Here is an 11210-nt window from a genome sequence, read left to right as displayed (position 1 = left end):
CCAGCACCAAGAATGCCTCATGATAACAAGATGGCTGTTGGATCTCCGTTTACCACATCCATGTTCCAGGTAGAAGAATGAGAAAGGAGAGAAGGACAGCCTTCCCAGAAGCCTCTGTTGATTTTCACTGACATTTCGTTGGCCACTTATAATTGCAAAGGAGACTAGGAAACATGCTCTTTTATGTGGGCATATCATCTATCTGAGTAAAATCTGTTAGTAAGGAGGAAGGGAAGAACGAATAATGAGTAAACAACTGCAGATTCTGCCTTGAAAGACTCCGCCTTCTTCACGGAGAAGAAGAAGAAAAGGAATTCACCAAGGCAACTCCTTTCTCACTCCCATCCTGGGAGATACACAGCTTTGAGACATTCTTTGTGGCCTGGCAATGTGGCAAATATAATGTGTGGGTGCCTGGGGCACACAATTAGTTCCTTCACTATTCAAATCCTCCTGCCAAGGGCTTGGTTAATTGCACTGACTTCCCCTTCGTTATCTTCAGCTGTTTAAAGCGTCTCTAAAAATGCTCAGCCTCTGTTTCCTAATGAAGCTTCTGGTGGAAAATGGAATCTGACAGGTATGTGGACAGAAAGGCCCTGCAGTGGCTGGCAGAGCTGGACGTGTCAACCAGGCAGGCAGATGGACAGATAGGGAGATAAAGTCTTCAGTAAACACCAAGGGTTACTCAACAGCAAACTTCCTGCCTCTCGCCAACTCAGACTCTTACAGGATATTTAATGACTTCTGCTAAACAGAACCCCAGAGCTTCTCACTTTTTTAAGGCTACAAAAATTAAAGCTTCTGTGTAAGACAAGTGCCAAATTTCCACTCGTGTTTGTTCAGCTTACTTTTCTTTCCCCCGAAACCAAAACCAAAGAGATGCTCTCGGTTTCCCCAAGATGGCAGCCAAATGGTCAGCCACGTGTTCCCAGACACGGAGGGCTCCCTTGACACAGAGAGCATAATGGGCTGGGATATTTTCCAGTTTTCTTGACCCCAGGGCTAGGGAAGCTGTACTGAGGTTTCTGAAGGGAGGGGCGGGAGTGTGAAATGGAAGCTCTGGGAGTTCTCCTGCCCTTAGTTAGCCTCAAAGGACTTGCTGAAGGTGTCGACCACCTGCTGGTGAAACCATCAGCTTCTACTGGGCATGGTGGAAACTGCCAGTCCTTGAAGGAGGCTGAGATTATCCCAAACCCCAGATCTCATCAATATTCCAACATCCAGAGAAAGACTCATCGAAAAGAGAGAATACATTCTTCAGATCACTCATTCTGGTAATTATTTTCAAGCATCTTTCTTTCTAGTTTTGCTAAACTCCATACAAAAGGAGAATTCGTCTTTCTTGCTTTCTATTTTAGCTCTTTGCTTGGAACATAGGTAGTGCTCAATAAGTATTAGTTTAATGACAATAGAGGTAGCACAACCTAATTTCTTTCTGGAACAATGTCTGAATTGTCTTCTCCCAGCCTGTTTGTTGCCAGGCTTTTGCCATATTTTCTCCTGGGCATTTTCTTTGTGTATTTTTTAGTGACTGAGATTATACTGTATATGCATTTGTGTGATGCTTTGTCAAATAGCATTTTAGCATAAGCATATTCCCATATGTGTTTGTATAGGCTAAGCTGCTGTAATAAGGAGACCCCAAAATACAGAGACTTAAATAAAATAGAATTTATTTTATCTCTTGTAACAGTCTAAAGACAGTCTAGGGAAGGTAGGTAGTCTGCTCCTTGTCCAGGGAATGAGCTGGAGGAATAACTCTCTCTTCTTTAACGCATGGTCCCCATGTCTTGGCTGCCCCAGTTTTCATCATTTCCAAGCCAGGGAGAAAAGTGAAAGATACAATGAAGGGCAAGCATCTTGCTCATAAAAACATAATCCAGAAAGTGCACGCTTCACTTGGGATCACATCCCATTGACCCAAACTTAGAATACGGCTATATCTAGCTGCAAGGGAGGCTGGAAATTGTAGTCTCTAGCTGAGCCATCATATGTCAGGAATCAGTGTTTCCAAAAACCCAATGAATGTTAATCTTGAGGGTTTACAAATGAGAAGTTGGAATTCCTGGGAATTCTTAGAAATTCCTGAAATTGTAATTTATTCTTAAAAAACTCCCAACATTCTGCATACTCTTTACTCACTACTGTGGCTATGTAACAAAATTGGTTTAATAAATAAGAAAAATTAAGTTTAATGAATTTGCAAACAACCATAGCTTGTAGTAAATAATCAAACTACAAATTGGAAAATAGCAGTGAACATTGTCAGATAATATTCAAATAAGGTAACATGCAGATCTCCTAGCAAAGGTCAAGTACTATACAGAACCACATGTCAAAATTGCCAATTTGAGGACGTATTTTCCTCCCAAAATTTGCTTTTCTGAGAACATTACTAACAGGATATGTATAAAGTATTCATGCATATAAACTTAATACTATTTATTTTATTTGCAAGAATGACTTGTCATTGGCAGCAGTTGGGGCCATGAACACACTTATAACAGGACAAGAGCTTTGGCAGGGCTGACTGATTCGATCATGACCATTTCTCTCGTGTGCTCCTGTCCTGTTCCCAGAAATGTCAGCCTTAACCTGCCTGTGTTTCCTGCTCTTGCTTTGAACTTGACATTGATGAATCCAAACCAGTAATGTCTCTATGTTGAGTGTTAAGCTTTGATTCTTGCAGAAGAATTACTATACTTTTTTCCATTTCCCCAAGTTCTTTACTGATTTTTCTTTCGGGATTTGGAATAACATAAAAATTTCCCAAGAAATACTGGAAAGGAATTCTCACACGGAAACCTCGTCAGGGTGAGTGTGCAGGTGGGTTGGGGTGTGGAAGTTCTATTACTAAAAGACAGGCGAGAATGAATCCTGGGAGATATCTCTGCTCAGGACCAGCTGCATAATTTCTGGGCTCAGTGCAAAACAAAAATGTGGGTCCCCCTTTTTCGAAAATTAAGAAGTTCAAGATGGTGGCCATGGAGAATTAAGCCAAGTGTGGGGCCCTTCTAAACATGGGGCCCTGTTTAACTGCAAAGGTCCCACGCCCATGAAGCCAGTCTTATCTCTGCTACGTCATGTAATTTTAAGAATCTTTGTTGATATCGTCTTAAATGGCTGCACAGTATTCCCTTATCTGGATTTACTATAATTTATATAACTGTTTCTGTATTTTTGGAAATTTCGGTGGCTTTTAACTCAGCAATCTTTTCCACCAGTTTCACTTAACACTCTATTCTTGGGATTGTTTGGTTTCAGAATGTGTATGGAAAGTTTGGGTTTTCTTCTCAAGATGAGGAGCCTTAGTTTTGACATCTCTTAGGAGCTGCAGAGCACTGGTGAGGCATAGCCTGTTACGCAGAGGGTTCAAGTGTGAGCCAAGGCCAGACAGGAAGAAACCTGGTCCAGATGGGAGCCCTTGACAGCAGGGCAGCATGGCCATGAGTAATATTAATGGGCAAATCAAGCTGAGGCTAGGTGGCAAGACATTGGTAAGGGCAGAATCAGACAAGGAAAATGTGGGCCTGTCCCCAGAGACAGGACCAGGGATAAGCGCCCCCGGGGGTGATACTCGGCCAAGGGCAGCTGTTGCCTTTAGCCTGAGGCCACCTGGGTCTTCTCTGTTCTTCTCCAGTCAGTGTATCCTTGAGCTGGTCTCCTGGACCTTACAGAGCTCTCTCTGTCCATGTTGGGTGACTGTCTCTCTTGTCCACTCTGGGAAGGCTGGAGCTCAGTTCTTGGGGGCTGGGAGAGGAGGGGCTGGGCTGAATGACCACTTCCCCTGGACACCAGAGTCTCCTGCAGTTGTCTGTGTGATGGTCAGCCTGAGACATTTTGTTTGGAGCAAATGAACATGTCCTTTTTGGCCGATACATTTAGCAGGAAGAGACCAACATGATGGAGTGGAGGTATTACAGTATAGGGTGGGGAGAAGCACAGGTATATTTATTTCTGGGGCCAGATACTTCTGCCACTGTCATTTATAACCTAAATGATCTTAGGTGACACACATTCTTTCTGTGCCTCAGTTTCCCCATCAGTAAAGTAGGACCAATGACATGTTTCAGAGGTCAACACACTTTTTCGGTAAAGATCTACGTAGTAAATATTTTAGACTTTGTGGGGTGTAGAGTTTTTGTTGCAACTACTTAACTCTTCCGTTGCAGAGGAAAAGCAGCGTAGATGATATGTAAATGAATAGCGGCGGCTATGTTCCAATAGAACTGTGTTTACAGAAACAGGTGTCTGACCATAGCGTGCTGACCCCTGACCTATTTCATAGGACTGTTGTGAGAATTAAATGAGATAGTGTGCATAAAATGCCTCCTACAGGCCCTCCGCACTGAGAATTCCTCTCATGCAGAGCAGGGACAGCCAGAGAGGAGCTGGTGAGAGAGTCCTTCCAGCTTCTAGGCTATAAGATCTGGCCCCTCGTTTGTTAACAAAATACCAAAAGTGTCCTCTTCTTCCACTTTTCCTCCTGGGAGCCAAAGAGCCGAAGGGAGGGATCTTGACATTCTTCTAAACAGACATAATGGCACATTTCTCTTAGTCACTTTTTGTAATTATTTTTGAAGATGAACGCTTTCTAAGATGTACTTACAGACGCGTGGCTGCAACCATAAGAGTCTTTGAGAATTTTCCAGCTCTTCTTTTCCATGCTGTATGTTCTTAAAAGAACATCCCTGCTCTTCAATGTTGTCAGTTTGTTCCTGCAAGGGGAGCACCAGGGGAGCAATTCTAGAGGGAGTCTCCAGAGCCTGAAACCCCTGGGTGAGCTGCAAAAGGTTGCAGGTAGCTCAGAACGATGGCGTCTCCTGGACGGAAACTGATTCCTGCAAGTTTTTCCATCATGGAATTTTTTTTTTCCATCATGGGATCTCCAAAAGAGGATATTAAAATGGAGATTCTATATCTAGTCTAGGGTAGGCCTTAGGAATCTGTCATTAAATAATAATTTAAATAATAATAATAATTTAAATAGAAGGTCCCCACGTGATTCTGCTGCTCAGCCAAATATCTGCTTAGCTCCTGGCCAGCCTCCCGGCTCTGCTTAACTCCCCTGCGATGTTCCAAAAGCCCACTCGCCAAAACCCAGCCCCACAGCTGCCTGATTTCCTTCCTCTTTGCTCTGTCCACTGGCCATGTTAGCCAGGGGGCAGAGGGCTTCGAAGGTGCGTTAATACCTGTAGCGATGGCTCTGCGCTCCAAGAAGGAAATGATTTCACACGGCTCGGCGAGCTAGGAATGCTGGAACGGGTGTGCTCAGCCTGTGGACTCAGGAGAGCATGAGGCCGGCAGGATTTCAGTATTTCTGAGTCGATGCCCAAGGCTCATACACTGGTGGATGGGAAAGTCATTGATTTTTCTTGAGAGAATAACTCAAGTGTATTTGTTCAGTGTCTTTCAGAACCAAAGCCCTGTCTGATTTTATTTTTTGTTTTGTTTTTCGTTTGTTTGTTCTGAGAAGAAAAAGCTTGACTGACTAAAGCAAAGTCAGTGTTTTATTGTTCACTTGCTCCTGGGGTCAGGTTAGTTGTACCCCTCTATCAAATACAGAAGTCCTCCCTTATCCATGGCTTCACTTTCTGTGGTTTCAGTTACCAAGGTCAACTGTGGTCCAAAAATGTTAAATGGAAAATTCCAGAAATAAACAATTCATCAGTTTTAAATTGCCTGGGGTTTTGAGTAGCATGATGAAATCTCGTGCTGTCCCGCTCCCTCCCACCTGGGACGTGTGTCATCCCTTTGTCCAGAGGATCCACACTGCCCACCCAGGAGTCACTTAGTAGCCATCTTGGTTATCAGATCGACTGTCATGGTATCACATACTTGTGTTCAAGTAACCTTTATTTTACTTAATAATGGCCCCAAAGTGCGAGAGTAGTGATGCTGGCAATTAGGATGTGCCAAAGAGAAGTTTCCTTTAAGTGAAAAGGTGAAAGTTCTTGACTTAATAAGGAATGGAAAAAAATTGTATGCTGAAGATGCTAAGATCTACAGTAAGAACAAATCTATCCGTGAAATAGTGAAAAAGGAAAAAGAAATTCATGCTATTTTGCTGTCACACCTCAAATATGTATGCAGAGGAAAAAACATAGTATTTATAGGGTTTGGAACTATCCACGGTTTCAGGTATACACTGGGCGTCTTGGAATGTATCCCCCACAGGTAAGGGGGGACTGCTGTACACTGATTATTTAACAGATATTCAGTGAACACCTACTGTGTGTCATGGTGGGTTTTGGAGGGCTTTGGGACAAGCATAAGACCTGGTAGTTTCTGAGATGGTTGTCCTGCTCCTGGGGTCCACAGGTCACCACTGAGGGACCTCTCAGTCTAAACCCTGGTTCTACACTAAGAGACCAGTGCTAGACCAAAGTATGTCAAGAGAACTTGGACCATGTGCTCGGTACATGAGGTTTGTTGTCCGGCCTCAATGCCTCACTTCCTGTACCAGTGCTTGCCTTATGCGCAGTGAGCAAGTCTTTTCCCCTCCCGTTTACGGAGAGCTTGCCTGGAAACATGGTGCTAAGTGCTTTACCCCTGTTACCCGATTTGCTCTTCCCATAACCATAACAGGTAAAAACCATGATGCCTGTATGACAGATGAGGAAACTGAGGCTCAAGAGAGACGATTTGCCTGGACTTTGAAGCCAGGTTGCCTAACACCAAAGTTAGTGCTCCTTACCCCTGTCCTAAAGGGACATAGCTTCTGTCACTGCAGTTAATTGTGTTCCCCTTTAGGCCCTCAGCCTTGGCCTTTAATAATCAAGTATCCTTTCACCATCGTGCACTTCATGGGGAAATGAGACATTCATATCCAAAGGACCAGCTGTGCAGCTAGACAACCACTCCTTTCCCTCCAGGTTGTCTGTCTTTCTAGGGACTCAGTAAATCCCTCTAAACCAGTAGTTCTCAAAATGTGGTTCCTGCACTAGCAGCAGCAGCATCACCTGGGAACTCAGAAATGCAAATTCTCGCACCCCACCTGGACTTACTGAATGAGAGTCTCTCAGGACAGGCTCAGGAATGATGTTTGAACTAGCTTTCCAGGGACCTCCGATGCACACAGAGGTTTGAGAACCAGTGGCCTAGATTTGATGCCCAATATGCCTCAGGACGAATAAAGTGCACTTACCGCTGGCTGTGGCTGTAAGAGGTATCCCGACAAAACCCAAAAAGGGCAGTGGGCGGGGGGGGGCACTTCTGTGTTAGAAAATTTGGAAACTTTGTATATTCTGTATTGTCTTGGAAATTCATAAAGATACATGACACCAGCATATTTAAGACCAATAAATATGCAGTAAAAAGCCCTGTTTGTTTACTTAACCAACCTTTCCTAAACTCATTTTTTATTTAAATCATAGACCCTTTCTTTTGCAAAATACCTGTTGATATCCCAAGGAACCAGTAAATGCCACACTTTGGAACGAGTTGATCATCATGATCCTCAACTGTAAATGATCCTCACTTTGGGCTCCTTCATCAGAATTAAGTAGCCAAAGGCCTATCAGAAATTCAGGAACATGGAGAATTGTTTTGGAAATCCTTTTTGGATGCACACAGACCCTATGTTGCACAACTCCAGGAGACAGCCCCGTGTGAGTGGAGCCCCCTGGCGTTGGGCAACGCTGCAACCTGGACCTATAGCCAAATACTGATGGACTTAAGGATGAAAATATTTCCATCTATCAGAAATAATTTAGAATCAAGGGGTTTGGGAGAGTCGAAAGAGAGGGTTTCCAAGATATTTACCTCTTTTACACTGCATGGAAAATATTTCAGGGTGAGCTTTGCCAACTGTAACTATTCCAATAAATGAAATTACATTGCGTATAGTCCTAATTTCTGCTTTTTTAAGCCTAGCTCATTGTACATTTTTCAAAGCATTTGATGAGAATACTTTGTATTTAGGTACCATCTTTCCTCCCCAACTCTCAAGAATCTACCAGAGAAATGACTGGCAAGGAGGTTCCCCAATGTGGAGGGCCCCTCCCTCTAGCAGGATGGCAAGTTTCTAACAGAGGCAGGAGATTTGCCAACACTGAAGTCACTGGATAACTATTGAAGATGATATCAAAGCTGATCGGCGTACAGAGGACCAACCTGGACAACACGACTGTGGGCTTCACATTTCCATGAATTAATTTAAGCAAAATAAAAGGGATAGATGTTTCTTGTTCTCTTTGTGGTCCCTAAGAACTTCACATCTAATCAGGAGATGCTTGCAACCTCCCGGTCCCAGGCATGCCTGAGAAGTGCCCCAAATTACTTTGCATTAGATGCTGCTTCCAGGTTCAGCAGGGAATCAGAAATGTTAGACATACTTAAAAGTCGGGCATAGGGAGAAGGTGAGAAGGGCCAGCTTTGAGTTCCCTTCTGCTTGGCAGGTGACTTCTTTTTCTCTTATTTTCAAATAAAGTTTATTATGTTTCTCCCTTATGAGAAGAATATATTCTTATTTGAGAAAATTTGGTGAAAACAGAAATGCAAGAAGCAAAGAAACTTCCATCACCCAAAGAAGACCACCGTGAACGATTTGGTGTATTTCCCTCCAGTCTTTTTTCTATGCATTTGAAAAAACAGAATTACGGTCAGGCTGTATGTACAATCCTGAGTCCTGGGTATTATAGTAAACCCAGGCATATGCTCTTGTTTTTTCAAATCCTGCTTAAACAAATGAGACCATACACTCTTGGTGGGTAAGTACCAGGTCTGTCTTTCTCATCATAGTGACCCTGGGACCTGGTACAGAGCCTGGTAAACAGTAACGTTATTGAACAAAATAACAATGGACAGTATTTCATTGAGTGGATGTACCAGAACTCATGCAGCCTTCCCTCTAATGTGGACATTAAAGTTGCCTCCAATTTTTCACTTGTTTTAGATAATCCTGCAATCCTGTTATGCTTATTATTTTTTCTGTATTAGGATTATTATCTATAACAGATATTGTCAACATCCCATCCCTAGGCCTTTCCAAGGGTTCCTGAAGACTGTCCCTCGACAGTCTTCTTATGTCACCTGCCTGAACTTTTTCTCTGGCCATGGGAACATACTTGACCTACGCTCCTGTGGAATAGCCTGGATGTGCCAGAGTCTATGTCCCCAAGCAAACTTCAACCAGTGGGAATGGGAATTCCAGCTTCCTTGTGCCTCAGGGTGACAATTGAAAGGTGTGTTCTACACAGTATGTCAGATGGTCCTCGCAGGATGGAGCCCCAGCTACCCACAGTGTCTGACTCATTAGCATATTCATTGTATTGGCTTTCTTCTCATTCTTGTTTCCCACATTCCCCTCTCCTTCACCATGCTTCCTGGGATCACCTCCCAAAGAAACCACTTGCTTGCACCAAATCCTTGTCTCAGGCTCTGCTTCTAGGAGACTCCAAATGAAGTTGTTAACTTTGGATAGAGTCTCAGCAGTGGGATTACGGAGTCAAACCAGATGACTTCTTTAAAGATTCAGGATACAAATGGATGGGTAAATCATTTCCACATAGGGGTTTTCAGAGCTCTTTTACCAACCCTCGATTTTACTCTAAGAATTTGGACCATAAACTGGATATTTAGGAAAAAGAGGAAAAGAAGTCACCACACTGACGGGCCTGCCCTGTAAGATCATTAAGCAGTTTCATTTGAGTTTGTGTCTTTGTCGTTCCCTTTCCTCTGTTGTTTGCCTCGCTTCATTCTTCTGTGTTCCTGGACAGAGGCCAGTGGTTATAGAATTTTCTCTTTTGTCTCGACAAATGGAAAGGGAAGGGGGATTGAAGGCAGCAGAGAAAAGAACCTGAAAGGAAGGACGAGTGAGACGTTGCTTTGGAATATTCCATCCTTGGTTCTTTGTAACAACCAGAGTTTGGTGTTTTCAAGGGAAATGAAGAGAAACAGACTGTGCTATAAGCAGATTTTTTTGTCATTATTAAACCCCTGCAATCTTTAAGGAGTATGCATGGTTGTGTTCCAAAATAAAGCTGCATGTTTAGGGATTGTCATAGTGACCCCGAAAGCACGGGTTCTCCAGGGAAACGCAGGAATGAAGTTTCGACCAGCTTTACTGCTGAGGCTCTGGATACACGTGGAAAGAGAACCAAGGCTTTTTTCTGAGGATGAGGAACAAATCACTCTCTTTTGCCCAGGATTGACTGGATATTCCGAGAAAGCATGGTCAACCTGAGTTGATGGACACTGAAGACATAACTTGAGGAGTTTCCGCACACATTTTTACTGTCTAGGTGAGAAACCCCTTTCCATCCAGTTTTACACATTACATGTGGCAGAGTTTTTATTTTTCTCTTTTTGGTTTTTACAGAATAGAGAGGAAGATGGCTTGGTCAATGTCAGTTCAAAGGCAGTTATTAAATTGGACATGTCTTCCCTCCAACCAGAAAATGTCAGATAACTCCCAGTTATCCTAAATCCATACAGCCTTTTTCAAAACTCCACAAACAAGCTCTGCTCCCCTCTGGAGAATTCTAGCTTACTCATAAATCCATTGTGGGGCAAAGACAGTCACATAGCACCCACAAACTTATGCATGGCCGCCTGTGGGAGCAATGGGAGCAGAGTTCCAAGTTTGGCTGCTAAGGGAGTACCCAGTGCTCTGTTGCAGGACCCTGCTTTCTGCTTACTAAACCAGAGTTCCTTTTCCTTCTGGACACACAGCTAGATAACACAGCCCAGCCTCCCTGGCAGGTAGGTGGGACCACATGATTGGCAGAGTGACATGAACATCACTTCCAGGCCTAGCTTGTGGCTCTTGTGCCCTTCTCCACACTCCGTCTTTCTACCGTCCTTGCAACTGGATGTGCAGGACTCCAAGGCCCCAGAGGATGGGGTAATAACAAGACAACAGAAGCCTAGTCATGGCTTGTGGCCTCGGGGTGACCTGCCCAGGAGAACTGCTGCCTGGGGACATCAACATGGGGCATCACACGAGTGAGAAGTCCTCTTTTGTTATACTATATTAAGCTGTTGACTTGTTGGAGCTGTTTGTTATGGCAGTTAACCCACCTTGACTAAAACATTCCGCAAATATTGGTGGCCTCCTGGCGTGTGTATTAATTCACCTGGGTGGTAAAGTCAATTATGCTGCTTGTCCTGCCCAACCCCACCAAGGTCACTCACAGGAAGGAGCGTTCAATCACACAACAGTTATAAGAGCAGGCAAAAGGCGTGTGATCAACACCCATTCTACACAA

At 43.7% G+C, this 11210-nt stretch overlaps 1 long non-coding RNA gene across 1 annotated transcript; it reads left to right on the top strand.

Moving 5' to 3' along the window:
* The first annotated feature begins 930 nt into the window (after window positions 1–930).
* On the top strand, window positions 931–8188 carry LOC139082783 (uncharacterized). The gene is made up of 2 exons (XR_011539119.1): window positions 931–1274; window positions 7924–8188. It is a non-coding gene; the product is annotated as an uncharacterized lncRNA (long non-coding RNA).
* The last annotated feature ends 3022 nt before the right edge of the window (window positions 8189–11210 follow it).

This window comes from Equus przewalskii, chromosome 1 (assembly GCF_037783145.1).
Source record: "Equus przewalskii isolate Varuska chromosome 1, EquPr2, whole genome shotgun sequence".
NCBI classification, from domain to species: Eukaryota; Metazoa; Chordata; class Mammalia; order Perissodactyla; family Equidae; genus Equus; species Equus przewalskii.
This window is presented reverse-complemented; position numbering and strand designations above follow the sequence as displayed.